This window comes from Hyperoodon ampullatus, assembly GCF_949752795.1.
Source record: "Hyperoodon ampullatus genome assembly, chromosome: 10".
In the NCBI taxonomy this organism is placed as follows: Eukaryota; Metazoa; Chordata; class Mammalia; order Artiodactyla; family Ziphiidae; genus Hyperoodon; species Hyperoodon ampullatus.
The window spans coordinates 105275978-105301061 of NC_136923.1; the positions used below are offsets into that span (position 1 = coordinate 105275978).

General features: G+C 44.3%; 1 long non-coding RNA gene across 1 annotated transcript in view; it reads right to left on the reverse strand.

Moving 5' to 3' along the window:
- Positions 1–19413: 19413 nt before the first annotated feature.
- LOC307059656 overlaps positions 19414–25084 on the reverse strand; it is a 32808-nt gene continuing 27137 nt past the window's right edge. Inside the window, exon 2 of the long non-coding RNA XR_013811134.1 lies at positions 19414–19609. This is a non-coding gene — a long non-coding RNA (uncharacterized lncRNA). The remainder of the gene's footprint in view (positions 19610–25084) is intronic.

Genomic DNA, 25084 nt, shown 5'->3' on the forward strand with positions numbered 1-25084 from the left:
TCGGCCATATGGACAGGTTGAGAATCTTCCAAATCATCAAATGCTTGTTCTTTTTGTTTTCCAGTCCCCTCTGCAGTTTATCTCCTTCCTCATGCATTTTACTGTAAACAGCAAGGAGCAATCGGGCCACTCCCTCCGTCACACCTTGCTTGGAAATCTCCTCAGCTAAATATCCAAGTTCATCACTTTCCACCCAACATAGAACTTAATTCAGCCAAATTCCCTACCACCATATAACAAGGCTCACCTCCAGTGTCCAATAACATTTTTCTCATTTCCTTCTCAAGTCTCACTGGAGGTACCTTGAAGGTTCACATCTCTAGCAACGTTCTGATCAAGACAATCTATATTCCCTAAGACAGAAGAAACTTCCACAGTTTTAGGTGTTTGTTACAGTAGAACCCCTCTTCCCAGTACCCAAATCTGTATCAGTGAGGGTCTGCTAGAGAAATGGAATCATTCAATAGGAGAGATAGATGGATGACAGATAGATGGGTAGGTAGACAGATACATAGATGATAGATAAGATACGTAGATAGATTAGACAGATAGACAGATGATAGATACATAGATTAGTTATAGATAGGTAGGTAGATAGATAGATAGTAGGTAGATGATAGATAGATAGATATATAGAAAAGTAGGAGACAGAGAGATTGACTGCTTTGAAGGAATTGGCTCACGCGGCTGTGGCACTCAGCTGGTCCAACATGTGTGGGGCTGGCAAGCAGGAGTCGGTGCCATAGTCTTGGTGCATAAATTCTCCGGGACACCTCAGTTTTGCTCTTACAGCCTTTGCCTGATAAGGTGACACCTACCTACGTTTTCCATTTTCCTTTTTAAAGTCAACTGATGGTAGATGTTAACCACATCTACAAAATCTCTTCATGGCATTTAATTAGGTAACTGGGTACGAGCCAGACTGACACATGAAATTAAACATTGCACATTCCTAATGTAATGAGACCCGAAGATTTAAAATCGTTTGTCCATATTTGATTGGTCACTATTTCACTTATTTTAAGATTCAATTGGCCTAAGATGAAATTATTATGTGACTTTTAGGGGCAACAGCACCATTTTTTCCAATCAAAGTTCAGAGATAAAGGAAAACCAGCTGACCTGTCTCAGTTCTTACAGCTTAAAGATGTAAATGGATTGAAAACGTGGGAGACAAAGGTATTCCTACCCAACCTGCAAATGTATAACGTTTGTACCACATCAAAAAAAAGCCTTACATATATATTGTAAGGCCAACTGGCCCGAGGCAGGGGAACGCAATCAGATTCACAGGTTGCATCAGACCGAAACTCTCCGGACCACCCAGTTCCAGAAACTGACCTGGAGACATTCCGGACCACCCAGTTCCAGGAACTGACCTGGGGGCTTTCCACCCGGCCCAGCCTTCCCGCCTTTCGAGGGACGGGACTAGCGGTCCCAAGACTGATGTAACCGGCACCAGATAGTGCCACGACACCCGAAGAGACCACCAGATAAGGAATTCCCTGCGCCCTCCCAGATTCACCACACCCCTTTCCCTTCTTCACCTATAAAATCTCGCCCAGCCCTCGCCCGGGGGCGACTTCTCTGGCCCCTTTCTCTCGGACCAGTGAAGCTCGCCCGGGAGCGCCCCCTAATAAAGCTCACTTGAAGCTTTCCTCTGTTTCACGATGCTGTTTGTTAAGATCCGACCTTACACATATATCATAGGAAAGCACACTTGATTTTTTTTTTTTTTTACTTTTAAAAAGAATCTTTATTTCTCCTGGTTACAAAAATAATACATGTTCACTCTAGATAATTTGTAAAATGCAAAGAAGTAAAGAAAAGAAGAAAAATCATATATAATTCCACTTCAGAGGTATCCTCTCAACATTTTAGTGTATTTCCTCAAACACGCTTTGCCATATACACCTACATACATTAACATACACATGTATAATCCAGAAACATGTGTACACACACACACACACACACGCACGCACATGGAGATACAGATATACATATATATACATATAAAATTCAAAACATCATGACACTTTATATTTTCACATTTCTGGTTTATAAGTCCCCTTTTCCTCCCCAGTAATTATCTCTATTAATTTGTGGTCAAATTAGACCCTTCAAAAACGTCCAGAGTGTATCAAAACTTACAGCCTAGAACAGATGTTTAGAGACTATGCAATGATAACCTACTTTCCACCCAAAGTGGCAGGATGTCACAGTCTGACCAGCAGATCTAGACACAACTTCAGCAGGTAGTAACCTGAGTATGATGTGGGCACATTTCCTGCACTTCCGACAGCACAAGTTTGATACCAGGATTAAAACACATGCAGGGTGGCTTCCCTGGTGGCGCAGTGGTTGAGAGTCTGCCTGCCGATGCAGGGGACATGGGTTCGTGTCCCGGTCCGGGAAGATCCCACATGCCGCAGAGCGGCTGGGCCCGTGAGCCATGGCCACTGATCCTGCGCATCCGGAGCCTGTGCTCCGCAATGGGAGAGGCCACAACAGTGAGAGGCCCGTGTACCGCAAAAAAAAAAGAAGGAAAAAAACACATGCAGGAAGACATCTCATGAAACTCCTTAGTTTTCACCAGTGAGGTCATTTTCCCCTTTGAATGTCCACACTCCTACTACAGACATCAGTTTGGGGATACCCCTTCTGTTGTCCAGCAATTATATACAGCACTAAAATTACTGAACCATAATGATGGGTTACAAGAAGACCTGATTTAAAAATCTACTCTTGGGGCTTCCCTGGTGGTGCAGTGGTTAAGAATACGCCTGCCAATGCAGGGGACATGGGTTCAAGCCCTAGTCTGGGAAGATCCCACATGCCGTGGAGCAACTAAGCCCGTGTGCCACAACTACTGAGCCTGCGCTCTAGAGCCTGCGAGCCACAACTACTGAAGCCCATGCGCCTAGAGCCCATGCTCCGCAACAAGAGAAGCCACCGCAATGAGAAGCCTGCGCACCACAACGAAGAGCAGCCCCTGCTCGCCGCAACTAGAGAAAGCCCGTGCGCAGCAACGAAGACCTAACGCAGCCAAAAAAAAAAAAAAAAAGAAAAGAAAAGAAATCTACTGTTGATTATGAAATAATATGTGAAACAAGATCATTCCTAGTTACTCCAAGGAATCACAGAATCAAAGGTAATAAGCTAATTTAGCAGAGCTGAGAGACCGAGGATCCAGAATGTAAGGGCTCTCACTCAGGTTTCCTGGCCTCGCCCCTGGTCTAGAAACTCAGTCTCACAACACACGGTTCTTTTCCTTGCCTCCTTTCCCAGAGTGTGTTGGGAGGAACACAAAATACACTCCAAGCAAAAGAATTTTATCACAAAATAAGTTTAGGAACGTATTGGGTTCTATGGCAGATTTATCACACAGAGATTCACAATTAAATAACTGTATTTAACCAGCATTTTCCAAACTTACGTCGTCACAGAACCTAGAGGCCCACAACCTGGGTATTGTGGGCCAGGAACTTGTCTTGAAACGTGCACAGCCAGGGAGAGAGAAGGGTGGAGATTTATTTTACTTTCTTTTATATTTTGCTGTTTTAATGGCCGATTCCTTCACAATCAACTTGGTTAATCAAAGTTTGTACTTATTTACACCAATGACAGGAACTAGACACAGAGATAATCCAAAGCTGTAGACTGTCAACAAAATAACAAGGAATTAGCTTTGGAGTGAGCTGTACTCACACTGACATGTGATAAGGGAGGCAGAATGGGCCCAACAACCTGGTGATCCAGGGGCCTCCTGAGTGAGAGCAGTGGCGGCACCTTCCCTGTCCCCACCTTGGCTTTACAAACCAGCATGCACGGCTTCATGCTGGGAATTCAACAGAACATAAAGCCTCACTGTGAAGACACCCTCAAGACAGAAACGTCCGTCTGCCTTTCCCAATGACCCCCTGAGGTCCGCTCTGGCTTGAAAACACCACTTTTTCTTGTTAGAAGACAAAACCAAGAATTTCACGGCAGTGCTCAGACACTTCACTGACTTTTCCTGTTCTAAAGGTAAAGGCCAAACCCGGGCACAGTACTTGAGGTCCTCCCAGATCTGGCTCCAGCCCACGGCTACCTGTCAGCTGTTTCTGACGGGCTCTCCCCCAGCGCCCTCCCCCCTCCCCCCACTTTCCCCTCCTGTGCAAACGCGCCCTTTGCCTGCAGTGTCCTTCTCTCTCCTTTCCAGATGTGATGCTTTAGGCTCCTACTGCTGCCGTAACTAATGACCACAACTAGTGCTGATAACAGCACAGATTCTCTTACAGTCAGTAGGTGTGGAGTCTGACAGTCTCATCTGGCTAAAATCACACATTTGACAGGGCTGGGTCACTTCTGAGATTTTAGGGGAGAATCTGTTTTCTCTTCTTTTCCAGCTCTTAGAGGCCCCACGTGCTGGGCTCAGGGCCTCCTTCCTCATCTTCAAAGCTAGCCATGTCCCATCTCTCTGACCTGCTGTAGTCATGTGTCCCCCTGACTCTCTTTTCCTGCCCCCAATATATTGGTATATTTATTTTTCTTTTCTTGTAATTTTTTTTTTTTTTTTTTTTTTTTTGTGGTACGTGGGCCTCTCACTGTTGTGGCCTCTCCCATTGCGGAGCACAGGCTCCGGACACGCAGGCTCAGCGGCCACGGCTCATTGGCCCAGCCGCTCCGCGGCATGTGGAATCTTCCCGGACCGGGGCACAAACCCGTGTCCCCTGCATCAGCAGACAGACTCTCAACCACTGCGCCACCAGGGAAGCCCGGGGGCTACTCTTCATTGAGGTGCGCAGGCTTCTCATTGCGGTGGCTTCTCTTGTTGCAGAGCACAGGCTCTAGGCACGCAGGTTTCAGTAGCTGCAGCATGCAGGCTCAGTAGTTGTGGCTCGCGGGCTCTAGAGCACAGTCTCAGTAGTTGTGGTGCACAGGCTTTGTTGCTCCACGGCATGTGGGATCTCCCTGGACCAGGGATCAAACCGTGTCCCCTGCATTGGCAAGCGGATTCTTAACCACTGCGCCACTACGGAAGTCCCAGAGCAAAAGTATTAAGTCAAGTAAATAAGGTAAATTTATTAAATTCTATAAACCAAATAATACAGTACCTACATTCATAAATCAAATTATATAATTACTATAAGAAGAAATATACAGAGGTACATTACTTTCAGGAAACTTTATTTCACATTGCCTCAACCCAAGACAGATCAAGTGATCAAAAAAGATCTAATTAATATAACGAGATACATATATATGGATGTACATTGAACTCTGTGCCCTAAAGGAAAGAATATATCTTATTTTCACATAAACATGGAACATTCATAAAATTGACCATATACTAGGTCATAAAAATCTCTCAATAAATTCTAAAAAGTATAACACAGGCTCCATTCTCAGAACAAAATGAAATAAAACTATACATTAATAATAATACAGGAAACAAAAAATCCGTCACTTGAAAGTTTTAGAACTCTCATTTAAACAAAGAATAGCTATAAACTTTTCATGAAACTATAGAAATTACTGTAAGTTTTCATGGAAACACTAAATATCAGACCTATAAGATACAAGAAAGTACTGCTCAGAGGAAAATATATAGCCCTAAATATATATACCAGAATAAGAAGGATGAAAATCTATAAATTAAGCATCCAATACAAAAATTTAGAAAAAGAACATTATAATAAACTTAAGGAAAGCAAAGAAAAATTAAAATAAAGGCATTAATAAATAAATTATAAAATTTTCAAATGATTTTATTTCTTGAAAAATAAATAAGTAAACTGACAGTGGTAAACACTTGACATGGCTCGTTTAACCCTCTTTGACCCCCTTTCTGTTTGGACAGGATATAAAATAAAGTACAACATTTCCCATACTCCCCTGAACATGGGAATCTGGTGTATGTAGCAGAGTCCACCAATGAGACACATTTGCATGAGATTTAGAAAGTCTCAAAGGGAAGCATAGGTGGAGCCCATAGGGGGAAAATATCAGGAGTTCAATTTTAGACTGGTTGAGTTTCAATTGTCTTTTAAATGTCAACTGGATGCACTGAATAGGCAACTGGATTTACAAATGTGAATTTGGAAGAGTGCTCAGTGCCAGAGGTATAAGTTTGGAAGCTGTCAGCACATAGCTGGTCTTCAAATTCGAGAGACTAGATGAGATCCCAAGGGAATACATGTGGATAAACAGAGGAAAGAACTGAAGTCTGAGCCCTGTGGTCTCCAACATTCATTCACTCAGTGATAATAGGCGGAAGCAGCAATGGAGATAGAAAAAGAGCGACCAGTGTGATAGAAGAAAAACTGAGCAAGAGCGACTTCTTGGAACCCAAGTGTAAACGCACATCGCAGAGGAAGGAGGGATCACCAGCTGCTGGATCAAAAAGACGAGGACTGGATTTAGCAAGTGGGGAGGCCATAGCTGACCTTGGAAGGAGTAGTTTCAGTTGAACAGAGACTAGTTAACTTTGCTGTCTGTTCATTAATCATAAAATAAGAATAATAATAGCATCTACTTCAAAGGCAGTGTTGTGAAGATTGCATGAATGAGTTTGTGTGGAATGGTGCCTAGCACATAATGGCCAGACAACAGATGTTCTTGCCACATAGCATGATTCCATACGTGAGAAGCAAAACCAAGCAATAACCCCAAACTGCTGAGTAGATATAAATGTGTGTGTGCACAGAAAATTATGTGGAATAATATACATAAAACTATTAACATCACCTCTGAGAATATAAGTATGACTGGGAATGGAGACCAGGGATGACGAGAGAGTAAAATAAATGTTTTATCATATATGGTTCTTTACTAAGGTCTTTGCACTGAGAATGTGTTCATGTATATAATTTGTATGATATTTTCTAATTAAAAATTTATAGAGGGGAACAGCCTCAACTTGATAAAGATCATCTATAAAAAAATCCACAGCTAGCATCATACATAATGATGAGAAACTAGATGCTTTGCTCCTAAGATCAGGAACAAGCAAAGATTTGCCCTTTTACCACTCTTGTTGAACATTGTATTAGAAGTCCTAGCTAATGCAATAAAATATGAAAAGGAAATAAAAAGTTCACAAGTTTAGAAGGGAGAAATAAACTATCTTTTTTTGCAGATAATATCATTGTCTATGTAGACAATCCAAAAGAATTGATTAAAAAAACCCCAAAAACCTCTTGGCACTAATAAGCATGTATATTAAGGTTGCAGGATACAAGGTTAATATACAAAATTTAATTGCTTTCTCAGATATCAGCAGTAAATAACTGAAATTTGATATTAAAAACACATCATTTAACACCAAATAATTAAAACTTAGGTATAAACCTGACAAAATATGTACAAAATCTATATAAGGAAAACAACAAAACTAGTTAAAGAAATCAAAGATCTAAATAAATGGAGAGATAGTATCTTCATGGACAGGAAGACATAAAATTAAGATGTCAGTTCTTCCCAACTTGACCCATAGGTTCACTGCAATCCCAATCTAAATCTCAGCAAGTTATTTTATGGATATTGACGATCTGATTCTAAAGTTTATATGGAGAGACAAAAGACCCAGAATAGTCAACAAAACACTGAAGAAGAACAAAGTTGGAGAAGTGACATTACCCGACTTCAAGACTTTCTACAAAGCTACAGTGATCAGGCCGGTGTGGCACTGGTGGAAAAGTAAGACGCATAGATCCGTGGAGCAGGATGGCGAGCCCAGAGACAGACCAGCACAGATGCAGTGAACTGACCTTTGGCAAAGGGGTGAAGGCAACTCAATAAAGGAAGGGCGGTCTTTCTAAAACATGGTGCTGGAGAAACTGGGACCCACAGGCAAAACACAGAATCCAGACACAGACCTCACACCCTTCATAATAATTAACTCAAAATGGGTCATAGACCTGATGAAAATGCAAAACTATAAAGCTCCCAGAAGATAACATAGGAGAAAATCTAGGAGACTTTGAGTTTGGGTTTGGTGATAACTTTTTAGGTAAAACAGCAAAAGCAGGATCATGAAAGAAAAAGTTGGTAAGTGGAATTTCATTAAAGCTAAAATCTTCTGCTTAAGACACCCAGGAGATTGAGAAGACAAAGCACAGATTGGGAGAAAATATTTGTAAAACTCATATCTGATAAAGGACTGGTATACAAAATATACAAATTTCTCTTAAAACTCAATAATAAGAAAACAGGGACTTCCTTCGTGGTCCAGTGGTAAAGAATCCACCTTCTAATACAGGGGACGCAGGTTCAATCCCTGGCCAGGGAACTAAGATCCCACTAGCCGCAAGGCAGCTAAGCCCGTGCACCATAACTCCTGAGCCCGTGGGCCACAAACTACAGAGCCCACGCATCCTGTAGCCTGTGCACTGCAACAAAAGATCCCGCATGCCTCTACATGCCACAACTAAAACCTGACACCGCCAAAAAATAAAAACAAACAAACAAACAAATAAATAAAAGGCTGTGGATGGCAAAAAAAGAGATCACATTTTGTCTCATCAGGGTGAGGTTTCAAAAGGTTGCTTTCTAAATAAACCTCAAAGTAGAAATAGAGATAGAAAATAAAAGATGCACTATTTAAAAAAAATAAGAAGAAAACAAACATCAAACTCATAGAAGCAGAGAGTAGAAGGTGGTTACCACGGGCTGGCTCGCAGGGTGGGCAGGGGGCAGACGTTGGTCAAAGGGCACCAAGTTACAGTATGTAGAATGAGTCTAGAGACCTAGTGTACGGCATGATGGCTAAATAATACTGCAGTGAATGCTGGAAATATGCTAAGAGGGTAGATTTTAGGTGCACTCATCACACCAAAAACATGGTCTACGTGAGGAGGTAATATGTTAATTAGCTGGGCTATAAGAATCATTTCACTCTGTGTATATGTATCAGTCGTGTTGTGCACCTTAAATATATACAATTTTATCAAAAACTATGTAAATAAATGACAAAAGTAGTAGGAAAAAAGGAAACAAACACCCCAATTACAAAATGGGGTCTGAACAGACACCTCACCAAACAAGATGTACAGAAGGCAAATAAGCACATGAAAAGATCCTCAACATCATAGGGTTAGGGAATCACACATTAAAATAACAGTGAGATCCCTCACACAACTAGGAGAATGTCACACAATTAGAATAGTGACACTGAGATTTCTATCATTTACCTGCGGAATAAACATAGATTTGCACTTTGATTCGATTGTTGCCAGCCAGGGGAGTGAATCTTTTGTCTGCTATGATAGAACCTGAACCAAACTAGAAAACAGACAAACCAACTAGACCGCAAGACAGCCAAAGACCCGCATGAGTACTAATCAGAGGAAATAAAATACTTAACGCCCAAAACTAACTTTAACTGTCATATTCCCTCTTACATATTATCAATGCCCCATCCCTCAGCCAGCGCTATCGTAGTGAAAACTTTGTACAAGTAGAGCTGTTTCCATCTCTTCTATATTTTCTCTCTCTTCCCCCCTCTCTCACTGAAAGAACTCAGCTTTGGGTCTATTGAAGGCAGTGGTTCTCAACTTTGTGCATTCTCTCACCTGGGAGCTCTAAAAATGTCCAGGCCAATGAAATCAGAATCCTTGGACAATTCTGAGTTTAGTTTAAGAGGTAATTCTCTCTGACTGGAAGATGCGTTTCTCCTATTTCATATTTTTGACAAGTAGCCTTTGGCATAATAATAATAAAGGCTAACACTTGTACTGCTTTTACTATGTAACAGAAGTTACAGTAAAACTTCAACCTCTTCGTCTGTAACTGTGCCCTCAGCTCCTTCGTGCAGAGCCACTTTCTCTTCTGTTTAAGAAAAGTCCACGCACTTGGTTAGACTTAAACTGGAGACAAAATCAAAGCATCACACTTGTCCGCACCCTACAAGAGGACGAATCTGCATGACTGTTTCTTTTGGTCCCTGTTCACGAAGCCTAAATTATGAAGAACTTAAATGCATGACTCAAATATTTTAAAAATCACCTTTCCTTCTGCTGCAGTGATGGGACACATTTTACAGGTAATCTGCAGGTTTCTGGTCAGATGTTCCTTCCTCCCTGAAAAATTTGCCACCTGGGTGTAAGCAAGCCCCTGGGGGCAACTTCCCTGGAAACCCCGCCTGCCAGCCCCTCTCCTCAGCTTCATGGCAGTCCAACCAGACTCATGTGGGTGACACCGGGTTGTCCGCTCAGGACCCGGGCACATGGATGAAGCATCCAGCTGCACACACCCCAAAGGAGGTAAATAAAGTTCCCGTGAAGCAGCTTTGTTCTTTCCCTCAGTTCCCTTCCCTGAGGACGAGATCAGTTCTCGCCACCTCTTTCCCTAGAAGACCTGTGACAATTGCTTCCCCCAATCCACACATGGTGCGCCTACCCTCACTTTGCAGAACCCACTCAGAGCCTCGTGGTGACAATCCACCCTTCCCCGAGGGACCTCGCCTCCCAGGACAGGCAGCTGCCACAGCGTGCCTCCGGAAATACAAGACCCAGGTTTGCTCTCTTAGAAGACCTTTTCCCATACAGTGTCTAAATTGTACTTTTTCGAAAGGGTTTTTATAGAAATCATATAGCTAGCTACCCACTGCCACTCTGAATCTATAGTTCTGAAGATACAAAAATGAACTGAACTTACCTTCGCTCAGAGATGGAGAAGGCAGGGCAGTGGAAGAACAGGTGGCCTGTCCAATTTCTCAAAGCTTATGGCAAACTGTGGAAGGTCACCCTATCCTTTGACTTATAGCCCAACTTTCTTACCACTAAAGAGTGCCTCCCAGTAAGGACAAACTTTCTGCTTGAAATGGGTCCTTCATCTTTATTTTCTCATCTATAAACTGAAGCTACGCCTTATCCTTGAAAATTCAAGTGGCTTCTATGAGGACGCATATTATGAATGTGAACATACTGTGTGTTTCTTAGAAGAAAGAGACCTAATCAATACAAGGTGTTGCTCTAACTAAGATCAAGTTTTGACCTCGGTTGCATGTCAGTGTCTGATGTCATGCATTTCGAAGCAAAATGTAGCCCGATATTGTCTGGGTAAACCAGGCATGTAAATTAACTCAGCCGTAAAAACTTCTTAAAAATTTTAAAAGGGACGGGCTTTGTCAAGTCATTAAACTACAGAACAATATAAGTATTTCAGGATGTTGGTGCTACCCACTGCCATCCTGTCCATTACTGCTGCGGCATTGACAGCGTGGCACAGACCACTGGCTCTTGTGAGAGGTAGATTTGTCCCCATCTGTTCATAAGATCGTTCACACTAACCCCTCTCACAGGGAAAAGAGGGCATGGGAGGTACCAGCTGAGGTGAGGCAGGTGATCCGGCGCCACTTCTGCCCACCCCGCTCCTGGGCATGGCCTGTCTGGAGGATGCAGCAAATTGAAGGGATCGCCATTCACCCTTTTTCTGTACAACATGGCTGATTTTACTACCAAAGCCATGAAGGCATCGTAACCCATGGAGCGCAGTTAGTAAACTGAATGGCATTAAATCATACCCAGAAACCTGAAATTGCTTTCTGTTTTGTTTTGGTTTTTAATACAGAAACACATTTGAAATATATTTGTCTGGTAGGGGATGAGATTGGCATAAAGGTAAACAACTGGCAGACTGTTCATAGCAATTAATTTGTGCAGTGGCTTTTCATCCCCAAACTTCAGAAATTAGAGACTGACTGTTCACCAGATGTTGTTAAAAAAAAGCTTTTTTTTTTTTTTTTTTACTAATTAACTACTAAATTACTAAAAGGTACACTCTTGTAAGTCCTCTTTTAGCTGAAAATGTCTGTGTCTTGTTAACTGTTTATTGAATTGAGTAATTATATTGCTTTTGCTGTTAAATGATATTGACATTTTTGAATGAAGGTTTTTGGTCAGGAGAAATGAACATGCCTTCTGTCAGTAACCTTACGTGTGCAGTTGAAACAAACAAACAAAAAGCTTGACTATTTGTGTTATTTCTCCCTTTTCCCCAAGTTCTCTGGGTGTGACTCATATCAGAATATACTTAAACATGAGGACTTTGTCACTTACCATTGAAACAGTCAAAGTAAATCCCTAGGGAGCTGCTGGAGTTGGGGTTGATTTAGCCCTGAAACAGCTGCTTCTCAAACAATGGGGCAGCTGCTTGATTCATTTCAAATTATTGTGATAGTAAAAAGGAAAAAAGGATTTTTAAAATAGACATAATATAATCATCATTCATTATAACATTGCCAGAAGCTTAATGTTTTGTAAAACATGTTTATTAGGACTCAAGACACCACAGCAAATGACAAAACTAATTTCCAGATGGACTCGTCAGTTTGCTGCAGACATTTTTCTCTACGCAGAATGTTCTAGTGTAAAAATCTCTCAATTTTGTCTGTTATATGATTGGCCCTCCACAAAGCAGCTGTAATTAGGCCACAGGAAGAGGATCAGTGGCAAGGTCTGCCCGCTGTGTTCCGACACATTCCTTTCTTCTCTGTCCTGTTTCCCACTGTGTAACAGAGGGTGACCTTAGAACTCCTTATTCATTTAAAGGCACAATTCTGATTTGTGTGGAAGAAAGAAGTTGAATATAGCCCTGAATGTTTCACAAAGAATCTTCAAGGCAGATTTTTTTTCTTTTAGGTCTCCCTGTCAAAAAATAGATTTAGACATCAGAGTAAGTCAAATATAATCAAATGCGAATGTCTAGCACCAGCTGTATCCACACAATAAGGCAGCAGTTGACAAACTGACTCCCTTAATCCAAGCCCAAGTCTGAAGGCATTTATTCATCTTAAATATCCAGAATGACTAACAGGAAAGTCTCCAGTTGGCCAATTTCTCAGCATCCTGTTTGCTTTACTTTACTTTAAAGCATATTCCTGCACAGTCAAGGCTTAACAACGTGACCAAAGATCTGGCCCCCACTCTCCTGTTCATCAGCAGGGCTGCTTATATCAGGTGCTAGGATGGCCCGAACCAAATGGGCGATCCCAATCCTTCAGTCCCAGAACAGGTTCTTGAGCAGAATTATCTCTACTAGCTCTTAAAATAGTCTTGAATATGGTAGGCCTAGAAATGTGAGGAGAATTGATAAAGGCATTTAAGTCCGTCACAAGCATAGGCGCTGAAAACCATAGGGCTTATGTGGTGAAAAGTGAGTGGGCTGAACTATTAAGAGTAGGAGGTTACTTTCAGTCTTGAAAGATGTGTAGGTGGATGGTGGTCGGTGGATGGTGAGAACATTAAAGAGAACAGGCAGGACAGTTAAATTAGCCCAGGAGGTGAAGTAATTCCCAGAGGTCTGGCCAGCCCTGGGTCTGGGTGGGGACCGGTTCACACCAGCAGGAGTCAGGTAATCGAGTCCCCAGGCATGCTGAGGGCTTTGAATTTAATCCAAGAGGCATCGGTATTTTTGGTGAGTTTGTGTTTCAGAATGATCACCCCCATGACTTTATGGAGGGTGGGCTGGAGGGACAGTAATATAGGAAAGAAGACATGAAGTGGGAGGAGAAATTCTAAAAAGGTGGAGCAGGCAGGCCTCCTTGTTAGGCCGCACGAGAAAGGTGAGGAAGATGGTTTGGGTCACTGTCTCCATGAAGGTGCTCCTCTTAGATACGAGGGAGAAGTAGGAGTTTGGTTTGAGACAGGGTAGTCTAGAGAGGTGCTTGTTAAGCATTGAAGCTGAGGGAATTCCCTGGCAGTCCTGTGGTTAGGACTCTGCACTTCCACTGTGGAGGACCCGGGTTCAATCAGGAACTAAGATGCTAGAAGCGGCTCACCGCTGCCAAAAACAAAAAACAAACACACTGTATAGGGCTTCCCTGGAGGCACAGTGGTTAAGAATCCGCCTGCCAGTGCAGGGGACACGGGTTAGAGCCCTGGTCCGGGAAGATCCCCCATGCCGTGGAGCAACTAAGTCTGTGCGCCACAACTACTGAGCCTGCGTCCTAGAGCCCGTGAGCTACAGCTACTGCATCCTGCACGCCTAGAGCCCGTGCTCCGCAACAAGAGAAGCCACCACAACGAGAAGCCCACGTACCGCAACTAGAGAAAGCCGGAATGCAGCAATGAAGACCCAACGCAGACAAAAATAAATAAATAAATTTATAAAACAAACAAAAAAACACATTGTAGCTGAATCCCCAGTAGATGGGTATGGAATTCAGGAAGGATCACTGGAGCAAATATGTATATATGTATACACACAATAACTAAAATATATAAATATGTATTATATATAGAATTATTTTCCTGATTTAAAAGTAACAGAAGCTTGTTTCAGAAAATTCAGGAAAATCAGCAAAGTGTAAAACATAAGCTCTGCAATGGGGCTGGATATATAGATTCAATAGTTAAATGTCCTGAATGATAATTGCCATCTAGTTCACAATGTGAAGCATAAATTTTCAAAGATTTATCATATAATAAAATGCACTTAAAAGTAAAACTAAACTGTATACAGGATGTAGTCTGACTGTCATGAACAGAAAACGACCTTTAGAAACTGAACTACCACGAGAAGGAAAAGCTCAGTGTTCACCGTACTAGAATCGAAATAACATTCATATCAACCAAATCCAGTCTTCAGGTCCACGGGAATATCTCTGCAGCTTGCCTGTCCCAGCAGGCCCATTAGAAAACAGTACCCAGAGCCTCACAGCCTTGGGCTCATCCACTGTTAACACAACTACCTGTAAACACCTGCCCCTTTAATCTTCTGTTGCCTATGGATGGAATTCTATGATCTCAAGTAATAATCGCCCCATACATGAGCAAATCCAAACTTCCTTTGAGAAAAAGCTGGCTCTGTCTTTGGTCAACTCTACAGCTAACTTCCACAACGAGGTGGAACCTCTTTGAGGCAAGAATGAAAGTCCACAGGCACCTCTCACCTACGTAGAACGTACACACTCCAGGCTCTTTCCACACCAGCCCGAAGTTTTCTTTTGTGCAGAGGTGTGCCTCACATGAAGTGCACAACTAGATGACTTCTCACATGTACCGTAATAGACTCGTGTAATCACCACCAAGATCTCGATAGGGAATGTGTGCACTCAAATGCCCTTCGTCCCCTATTACTGAGGGCTGGGAGGTAGGATAGGCCAGGAGGTGCAGGAGGGGGCCCAGGGGAACGTGGTCTAAGAGACTGTGAGGCCGTGTCTGTGGGGCGACATGCAGGTGACGGCTGGGGCTTACAAGGCTGAGAAATGGGGCTGAGTCTCAGCAGCAGGGAGCGAACCGGAGCAGGACCCTCAGGACCCTCTTGGGTGTAAGAGCCCCACACCCATGTCTCCGTCTCATGAACTCAAAGGACTTGCATCAGGCCTCCCCTGAGTCTCAAAAGCCTGGCTCAGAAGTTAATGATGAGGAAAATGTGAACGTGTAGAAACAAAGAAGAGCTGCTGGGTTGGAAACTGGTGACAATTTAAATGACAGATCAGCAGAGTCCTAGGACCCTTAGCTCCTCCCTGAAGGGCACAGATAACAATGTCTGACGCTCACCCCTAACTTGTTTTACATAAACCAGACTCCCACCAGATGGAAACTGCTGACCGCAAGCCTGTAGACCCCAGATGGGTTGGGACCAGGTTGACGTTGCTGACTTCTGAAATACCACCCTGTCACCTCAGCACCAGCCAAACAGAATAAGGTTCACGAGCTGGTCCCACTCCCTGAAACCCACTCCCTCACCCTGTCTTTAAAATCCTTTCCCTGACAGCCCTCAGGAAGTTCTGGTCTTTTGAGCACGAGCCACCCATTCTTCTTGCTGGCAACCCTGCAATTAATGCTGGGCTTGCCACACCCCCGTGTCTGTAGAGCAGTTTTGCCAGGTGAGAAGACCCAAGTTCAGTTCAGTAACAAGAGGTCAGGGAGGAAGACAAGTTGCTTAGCTGTTGGGAGGGTGCCCAGGGCGTCAGTTCTGACAGCGTGAAAGTTGGAGAAGTGAACAAGGCACGTATGGAAGGAGAGATGCCAGGACAGTCCCCTGAAATGAAAACAGGAGAGATGTAGATAAAGAAAGAGCCTGGGGGAAGAGAAGGGCCAGCCCCCTTTTGGGAGGGTTTGTGGGGGAAGCACGGAGGGAAAGCCAGGCTTCAGATGAAGTAGTAGGAAAAACATTGAAAAAATGTTCAGGATATAGAGGAGTTCACTAAAAATTAAGCGAGGAATTCACAAGAATAGTCCAACTTATATTTAGATAAAGAATTAATTAGTGAAAGCAAATGCCCCATGAGCCGTGTTCCAGAAACCAAGCATTCCCCTGTTTCCACATACTCATGGTGGTTACTACGCTTTTCTCCTCACCTGGTTTCTACATGCTGATGTGGGGTGAATACTTTGTTAGGTCATTTCTTTGCAAATTACAATTTTAAATCAAGAACTTAGCTTGACTGCCCTACATCTTGTCAAACGAATTCTAATTGAAGGCGGCATTCAATGCCCTTCTGCCAGAACTTCGAACACAGTGATGGAATTATGTGAATTGACTCACTTTCCCAGGTTTAAGTCTCCTCCCATGTAAGAAGCATGTTCTCCATCAGTGAAGCTTTGTAAGCTGGTGACATACTTGAAAACTGCTAGAGTTCTAACATGAAGTGAGTACAGGACTTTCTCACTAGAAACTTTCCTAGACTCTCTAATTTGATGCATCAGGAAAACCAAATGATTAGGTATCTTGCTTTGATGCTGTCACTAAATCAGTCCTAGAAAGAAAAGTATTACTTTTGAAATTATTTGACCTTAGTGGCACTTAAATTCTACTTGCTCTTATTCCCCTTGCCACATTCTAGGATTTTTCTTTAAAAACTACTGTTTTCCCTTGTTACAGAGCATTCAACTGATGTCAGTGCCCTGAAGCTTGTTTTTCCTCCATCATGAAATTATTGGAGTCACGTAATCCAAAAAGTGTACATCGAATAAAAAGAAGCCAAAGTTATTGCAAGATCATCTTTTAGAACTAGTTATTATTCTTAAAGTGTAAGTCTAATATAAGACCCGGTCGACTGGATGTCTGCAGAAACCAGTCCTAAGGGAGCAGGCGGTACCAGGGAAGTGGGAGGGTCTTGGGGGATGCACGCCTGCCTGCCTGGCAGAGAGCAGGGCCCCTTGTCCGCGGACAGAAGCAGGCTCTGAAGCCCGGGGGGCCTTTGGGTCTGCACTCAGTCCTGGTGCCTCGATTCTGGGTCTCAGTGGACTGTACCCTGGGGGAGAGAGAGGAAGCCAGGACCTGCACAGCTGGAAGTTTCGCTGAGAGACTAGAAGAGTGCTGGAGGAGGGGGGGTTGCTCCGGTCAGGAGGTTGGGGAGGGGAGAAACACAGGAACAGAGGAGACCCCACTGCATGTGGACACTTGACTCTTACCTTAGTGGTGGGTACCCAGGGACTCACTTTCTTTTTATTCCCCAAATTATACACGCATTCTTTCCATCAGGTTGTTTCAGTTTGATGTGAAACAACTTTGCTAAAGTCAAATCCATGTCAAAATATCAAGGGCAATTTCAATTTAGAAAATGACCTTTGTTGCCCACAAAAAGGACAGCTAATATGTTAAAAATACCTGTGAATATAGTCACCCCAGAGGACATGCTTTTATAACAGTTTTGCAATAACCCACCTCCTCTGCTTTATCCTGCATTTGGCGAATCAGAGGAATACCAAACCTTGGTTTGTCCAATTAGCTGAAGCTCAACTCTGTCACCAAATCCACTATACTCATTTTGCTGTCAGATTGTAACAGATGACCCTCTGTAATCACCAGGATTGCTAAGAATGACTTGCAAGTTTTCAAAAATCAAATTCATACACCCCAAACAAAGAATGACCAAAAATAAGGTTTTATTTTAATTTTCCAATATTTGAAAACAGTCCCAAATAGGAAATGAAAAGCATTTTGAGGACTGGCCACTCACCAGAATATGTGTCCAGCTTCCCAAACAACAACCCTGAAGAGGCCAACATTCACTCAAAAGTCAAAAACTTTGTGTTATGTTTTTAAAGAATCAATTTCCTTAATTTATATTATACCCAAATAATGCTTTATTAATGGGGAGATGTTTCTGACAGCCCACAAACCACTTATAGAAAATACCAGCTGTTGAAATATTAAAGTTAATCTTTTCTCTGTTAAGTACTTGAAGAAATCAAAAGAGATGTTGCGATTTGTAATTTTAATTAGATTCACTTGAAACATGGCCCTAGCCTTCAGACCTAGCATCCTGAGGACAGCTGTAGGCCAGGAGTAAATGTCCCTCTCTCCCAGCACTGCCTTCAGAGGCAGGACTCCAGGCCGGTCACGTCAGCCGCCTGGTTACACCCCACACGCACAGGGCATTCCCGCCTCAGCACCTCTGCACCTGCTGGTCCTTCCACAGAAGCATCTCCAGCCAGAGGCCCACGTGGCTTCTGTTCAGGTCTCTGGGTCTCTCCTCACATGTCATCTTTTTCTGTGAGCCCCTCCCCCAGCATTCCCTGCCCCCATCCCTTCCTCCTTCTTCCTTTTCTTCTTCTTAATTTCAGCTTTATGGACTCAGTTGCCAAATAAAATGGTAAGACCTTTAAAGCACTCATCATAGTGAGTTAATATATATATGTTGTGAACGGATTTGCCCCATCGAGTTAACTAACATGTCCGTCACCTCACATACTTACACTCACCTTTTTTTCTTTTCTTCTCTTCTTCTTCTTCTTCTTCTTCTTTTTCTTGGTGAGACTATTTAGGTGCTACTCTCTCAGCAAATTTCAACTATACGTTACGGTTTTGTCACCATGTTTTACATGAGATCCTCAGACCTTCTCATCTTACAGCTGAAGGGCTGTGCCCTTGTACCCAACCCTCCCTAGAAGTCTCTCCTCAGGGCTCTTAACACTTGCTTACCTATCTAGGTGCTGCTATGTTGGGTGCATGAATATTTACAAATGTTACATCCTCTTGTTGGACTGACCCTTTATTGTCATATAATAACTTTTTTGTCTCTTCTTACAGTCTTTGGCTTAAAGTCCTCACCCCTTTATTCCTCCACAGTCTTTGTCACATCTATTGTCTTACACACTTTTTAAGTGTTTTTATTGTCTGCGTTCCCCGCTAGAGTGTAAGTCCTGTGGGTGCACGGATTTTTGTCCTTTTGTTCCTGCTGTGTCCCCAGCACTGGGGTGGGGGAGGGCCGAGTACTTAGCAGAAGGGCAGGAAATATTCCCAAGTGAATGAATGGAAGGCAGCCACCCACGTTCACTTATTTCAAATAACGACGAGAGGAAGACTCCCACCTACGGACCTTCGGGAGAGGCCAGGTCTTCAGTCACCGAGGTCGGCAGAGTCTCCCGGGGCAGAAATCCTCTGGGCTCTGAGCCTCACGGCCAAATCAGGATTGCAGAGCAGGGCACACGCACCAGAGATTTTTCTCTCTTTGCCCACTTTTCGAATCCAATGAACATTATAGAAACATCCTTTATTTCCAGTAGGTTTTGCCATAACTCTCCAAACAATGTTCCAGAGCCAGCTCCCCCCCGGCAGGAACCAAGTGCAGGGAATGAGCCTGCAGTCAGTCAGCCGCTGCCTTTCTCAGGAACTTTCCACGCCGTGTTTTTCTCCTCATTCTTAAACCTTCAGGATCTGCTCATTTCTCCTGGTGAGAGATTTAATTATTGGTATTTTCAGTGGTGCATGTTCACTACAGGAATGATGAAAGCGATTAGGATCGGGACTGAGAGGGCTGAGTCCTGCCATGGTGACCATGAGCCCTGAGTGACGGTGACAGACCCACCAGGACCGGGGCCCCCCGCCCCCCCGCAAATCAGCTCAAAGCCCGACAGAGTCAGTCCTTTCCTTACACGCTCAATTGTAAAATCCTAGAGCAATCTCAGCATGAGAACTAAATGGTAATTTGCATGGGTCTCCTCCGTGTACTCCTTCTGGAGAAATAGAGCCGTGCGGGGTGTTTCAGACTGAAAAGCCTTTCCCTGCGCTCTGGCTTCAGTCCACTTTCCATGGCTGGCTCAACAGGAAAATGAGTAAGAATAGGATAATCAGCACACTGGTTCCTAACTGGTTCCATCTATCTATTAATTCAGCACAATTGACCTAATTTGTAGAGTGAAGTCAGGTGGCATTTGTCCACAGTGGAAACAAAAAGATGTCACCAAGTAGCCACTGCTCCGTCATTAAGGCAGACGGAAATTTATTTATTCATCTGCCAGTCTTTTATTGTCACCTGTCCTGGGGAATTCTGAAGGGAGTATAACACGATTTCTCCACCGATTTAATAATGCTAGTTAGTCAGTCACTCAAAGTCCAGATGCAAACCTGGCCTTCTACAGAAATCTAGTCATCTACATAGGCAGGTGCAGATCTTTAACTGGTGGGGATAATTTTATCTATGAATCTTATTCATTACTTAGAGTTTACAGAAAAAGGAAAAACCTCGTTTTTAGCTAATTATGTGGAATACAGCATACCCAGTGTTGTCCAAACTTCAGGCATTCTCATTCTGCTTTCAGAACTTGTGTCATCTCCAATGTACTTCATTTCTATGACACTCTTTAAATTTCCTGAATAATTTTCTTTACAAACCCACCTTTACCTTCATTCCAAGTAACAGTAGCTACCAAATCATTGGTTTGGTTCATGCTTTCATCTAACAAATATTTACTGAGCGTGTACCTTGTGACACATTTTTGGGAGCTGGAAATATAGCTGTGATGAAGAGGGATCAAGACCCCCTCTTGGGGAGGTTACGTTCTGATGGAGGAGAGAGTCAGTAAACAGATACTTAGAGGGTGTTCCAGAAACACCATGTCAGCTGCGTGAGATAAAGAAAACTAAAGGAAGGTGAGGGGAAAAGAGAAGTGGGGTGAGTGAGACTCTGAAGGGGGGACATCTCAGCGGAGACCTGAGCGCGAGCCCAGGTGGCCTCCGAGTGCGAGACGAGGGAAGATGCTCCCAGGGGACAGCGGAGGTGGGGTCTGGGACAGAGTCGGGGGCAGAGCCTGGGGACCGGGATCAGGGGCCAGGCGGGGGGCCTCACAGGCCCCGGGGAGGAGCTCGGGTTTCCTTTGTGGGTAACTGGGGGTTCCATTATCGTCATCACTGGGGCTCCTGCGGGAAGAACAGACCTTGGGGAGCAGTTCTGGGCACCACTCAAGGTTCCCATGGTGATGGGGGCGGGGGAGCGGATGGATGAGCCAGCTAGCTTTATTCTTCTCTCTGAGGCACATCAAAATGAACACACGACTACTAGGGGAGGTTTACGGCTCCTCCACGTTCTGTGTGGACGCATCTCACAGGGCTTCTGGGTCCGGCCGTCGGGAGGCCCCACCACAGGCTGGGAAGAGAGGCTGCCTGGGGTCCAGCCCGCTGCCCGAGTTCCTGCCTGGCACATCTTTTGCAGGTTTCTCCTTCTTTGTCTGGATAACAAGCATGCCGAGAGCTGTCTCCCAGGGTCCCCGGAGGTATCAGCGAGATGGGCATGGCCCTGCTCAGCGCATTCCTGCCGGATAATCAGCAAGGACTGCCCCAGTGTCCGTGTGCAACACGGGACCCAGCCCTGCTCTTCCCACGGTGACGATAACCCGCCACCACACGAACTGCACGCTCATTTTTATTTGCTGCTGTTATTACCCTTACGAAGAGCCACGTTGTTTTTTAATTGGGCATTTAATAAACAGCAGTAATACGTTCCAAATATAGGGGGTATTTTCCAAATAAGTTCAGGGCTTCAAAGTCCCAGGAGGCTTTTGCTCCTGTGCTCCCACAGGGGAAATCACAGCTGGGACGACCAGAGTTCTCCTCCTCCTCCAGGAGTCCGAGTGCAGTGGTGTAAAGCTGACCCAAGTGCCCCAGCCGCCCCCGAAGAATGAATAGAAGCACGTGTTCTGAAAGGGACGTAACCCTCGGTTCTCAGAACACACATCGGCTGACACCTGCCGGGCCACCTGGCTTCCCTTATCGCGTTTATTATTATTAACTGTTTCAAAACCACCTTGGAGATTTTCAAGAAAGGGATAGATTGTGATCTCTGCGTTGAGTGTGGTCCTGCCAAGAGACCCAATGACTCTTTAAAGGTCCCTTTACTGACACGGTCTGTCTTAACTGATATTTTCCTTTTAAAAACAACAGTCCTTTTGGGGAGTGTGCAGAAAGGATATTGGGATTATGTTTGAATAAAAACACTGGAGCTTGCTTTCCTGTGCCCCCTTTTCTTCAGGGAAGAAATCCTCTTGGAATGTGGAAAAGCAATGAGTTTGAGCGTACTAAATCCAAACATCCCCACGCCGATCTGTTCCTCCCAGGTCAGCACCAGAGCAGAAGCCCCACGATGTTCCCCTCCCTCCTGGAAGATGGGACTACGACGAGCTTGCCTGCTTGAGACGGGCGGGTGGTCTGCAGGATGATTCTCCTGTGAGAACAAGGGCCTGCACACACACACACATGCTTAAAAGACCCCTCGAGGAGGCCTTCTGCGGAATCTCTGTGCCGCCCCCAATCCTTCCAACTAAAGTTGAAGAGCCCTCTGACTTTCCAAACTTCCCCTAAGTAACACCAAATGTTGGGCTTTGCTGTGCTGTCCTAACTTGATACTTACTTGACCGGCTTAATCAACCCCCATCTGAGAATAACCTCCCAGCTTCATACTTTATTTTCTTCTAACCGTAAACTGTGGCGGCCTCTCCTCACCAGCCTCCAAAATGAATGTGATCGGGTGAATCTCAGGACAGCCAAGCCCAGGCTCACTGAAACGCGGGAATGGGTGACCAAGGTGACCAACAAAACCTTTCTGTTCAGCCCAAACTTACCTTAGTGTTCCTGCAAAGTGCTCACTTAGTTTCACAACTTGTCCATCTGCAGAGCTGGGCCACAGGTAACCTCAACTGTGGTAGAAAAATATACTAGGGAGTTATGAGGGGCGGCACCTTCCAACACTGCCTTCCCCCGAGTCTGTTAGCCATTCTCTTGGGAATTGGTGAAAAGCTCATTTCTCTACCTGGGGTAAGTATTTCTTCTTCTGGATTCTGTACTAACTGAATCGTTCCACATATTAAAAAATGTAATAAGTGCCCCCATTCATGGAGGATTTTACAGCTAAAATGTAGAAATACCGTAGTCAGAATATTTTATGAAAGACCCAAAACACGTGGTAAATTAAGATTGATTTGCATGAAAATTTGCAGGCACCCAGATGATAATATAAAAAGGAAACAAACTCTGTTTGAACCGTGTAGCTGTTCTATTAGATTATCCCCTGTCTGTCCCAATTCCTGCTTCTGATCTAACACCTATAAATGGCCACGGAAATTGTGTATAAAACATGCATTTCATATTTGCAAAGGTGGAAAGTTCAAGTTGTACGAGACTCAGAATTTTATTAGTATTTCTTTGACTCACGCCTTTTCCTGGCCTTGAAAATGTGGGCAATTCATTTCGATCACTCTTTGTAACTCGGAGAGTTTGGTGGCAGCTGACAAACTGGTCAGCGAGCTGGGAGACATTGCTGGGCTGTGAAATATGGTGAAGAGGTGAACCAGATGAGTTTGAACTTAATAGTCTTCTAATCCACTTTTACATTAATTTCTTGAACAAACAGGAAAACTGGAGGAGCCCCCGGTGGCTCCACTGACCCTGACCCTGGACGAGGGCAGGGAGGCGGTCTGGCTCCTAAGCCCCCAGCTTGCATCACTCCATCACTTGCTTTCTTCTTTCCACAGGTGGGGCCTGATCCACTGCTACAAGCCTCCCAGAGTGAAGGCATCAAGCAGAGAAGCTCTTTCCAAGGCACACTTCTGTGCCGGTCCTTCCAGAGCGTGGCCTCTGCTGGAGCTTTCTGGCCAGAAAGCTGGGTTGTGCTTGTCCTTGCCAATGCTCCTGTGTCTCTTCTAGCTTCTTGCCTGGCACCCCTCTCTCTCCATCTCTCTCTGTCTCTCTGTCTATGTGTCCCTCTGTCTCTCTTAGTCTCTCTGTTGTCTCTGACTCTCCATCTCCATCTCTCTTGATAGCCGAGGGCCAAAAGATTGGTGTCCAGTTCCCACGACGTACAGACTGTATCCGGGAGGAATGTAAGGCAGTGCAAAGACCTCGCCAGGAGCCGCCGGCGGGAAGGGGCTTCTGTCTGCCTGCTTCTTGGTCCTCGTGCCTCAGGCTCAATCACACACGGAGCACCGCCTGAGAACCTCCCCGGTGGTCCTCCTCGTGGACACGCTGCCCTTGTTTTCATAAATGCAAGAAATTCCCCATGATTTTAAATCAGGACCACAGTGAGAGAGCGTCTCCCGAGCACGTGTGCCCAGTAGACAGCGGACCCAGGACTCCCACCTCAGCTCCAAACCCTGGCTCCCGCTCCAGTCGGTGTCCCTGGGCTGCATTAGCTCACAGCCGGTTACTTCACAGTAATGTCAAGGGCCATTGGAACTATTATTATTATGCAAAGTCCCTGTAGCAAAATTTTCAGTATCTGTTTTCCAGATAGACTGTGAATCTATCGCTGAACTAGAGCTAGACTCTAGACTTCCTGAAAAACTCCGTTTGCCCACTTGCAGCATCTTCATAAGCTCCCTTCAGTGTGAAAACACTTAAACCTTCTGTTCTCCTGGGGCCCCTGGGCAGTGGGCAGGTGCACCCTAACCGCGACAGGCAGGTGGGAGTCAAAGACTAGGGACAGGGTGACACCAGATGGTTAAAGCTGTATAACTCTTCCTCCCCCATAAATGTGAACTTCTCATTCTTCCTTTCTTAATTAAAAAAATTATTCTTTATCTAAATAGCAGAACTTAAAGTTTAACCATTATTTTAAAGATGACTTTTTAAAATCACTCAAAGAAATGAAAGAGGACATTCTAACCAATTGTTACCTTTCCCCCATTTGTCTACCATATGAATCCACACCTTCAGTTTCAAAGCTCTTTCTTCCTGGCAGTTTGTGGCAACTGTTTGGGCTGCCCAGTTCCGCCGCTCAGGGCACTGGGCAAAGGTTACTGTGGCTTCAGCTCTTGGCTGCGAAGTTCTCAGGTGCCTGGGCAGTGACTTACATCCTCAGGAGATCCTGATGAAGGACGCTCCATCCCCAGGTAGAAAGTGGCCATTTTCACTCCTTTTGTTTTGAGTTTCCACC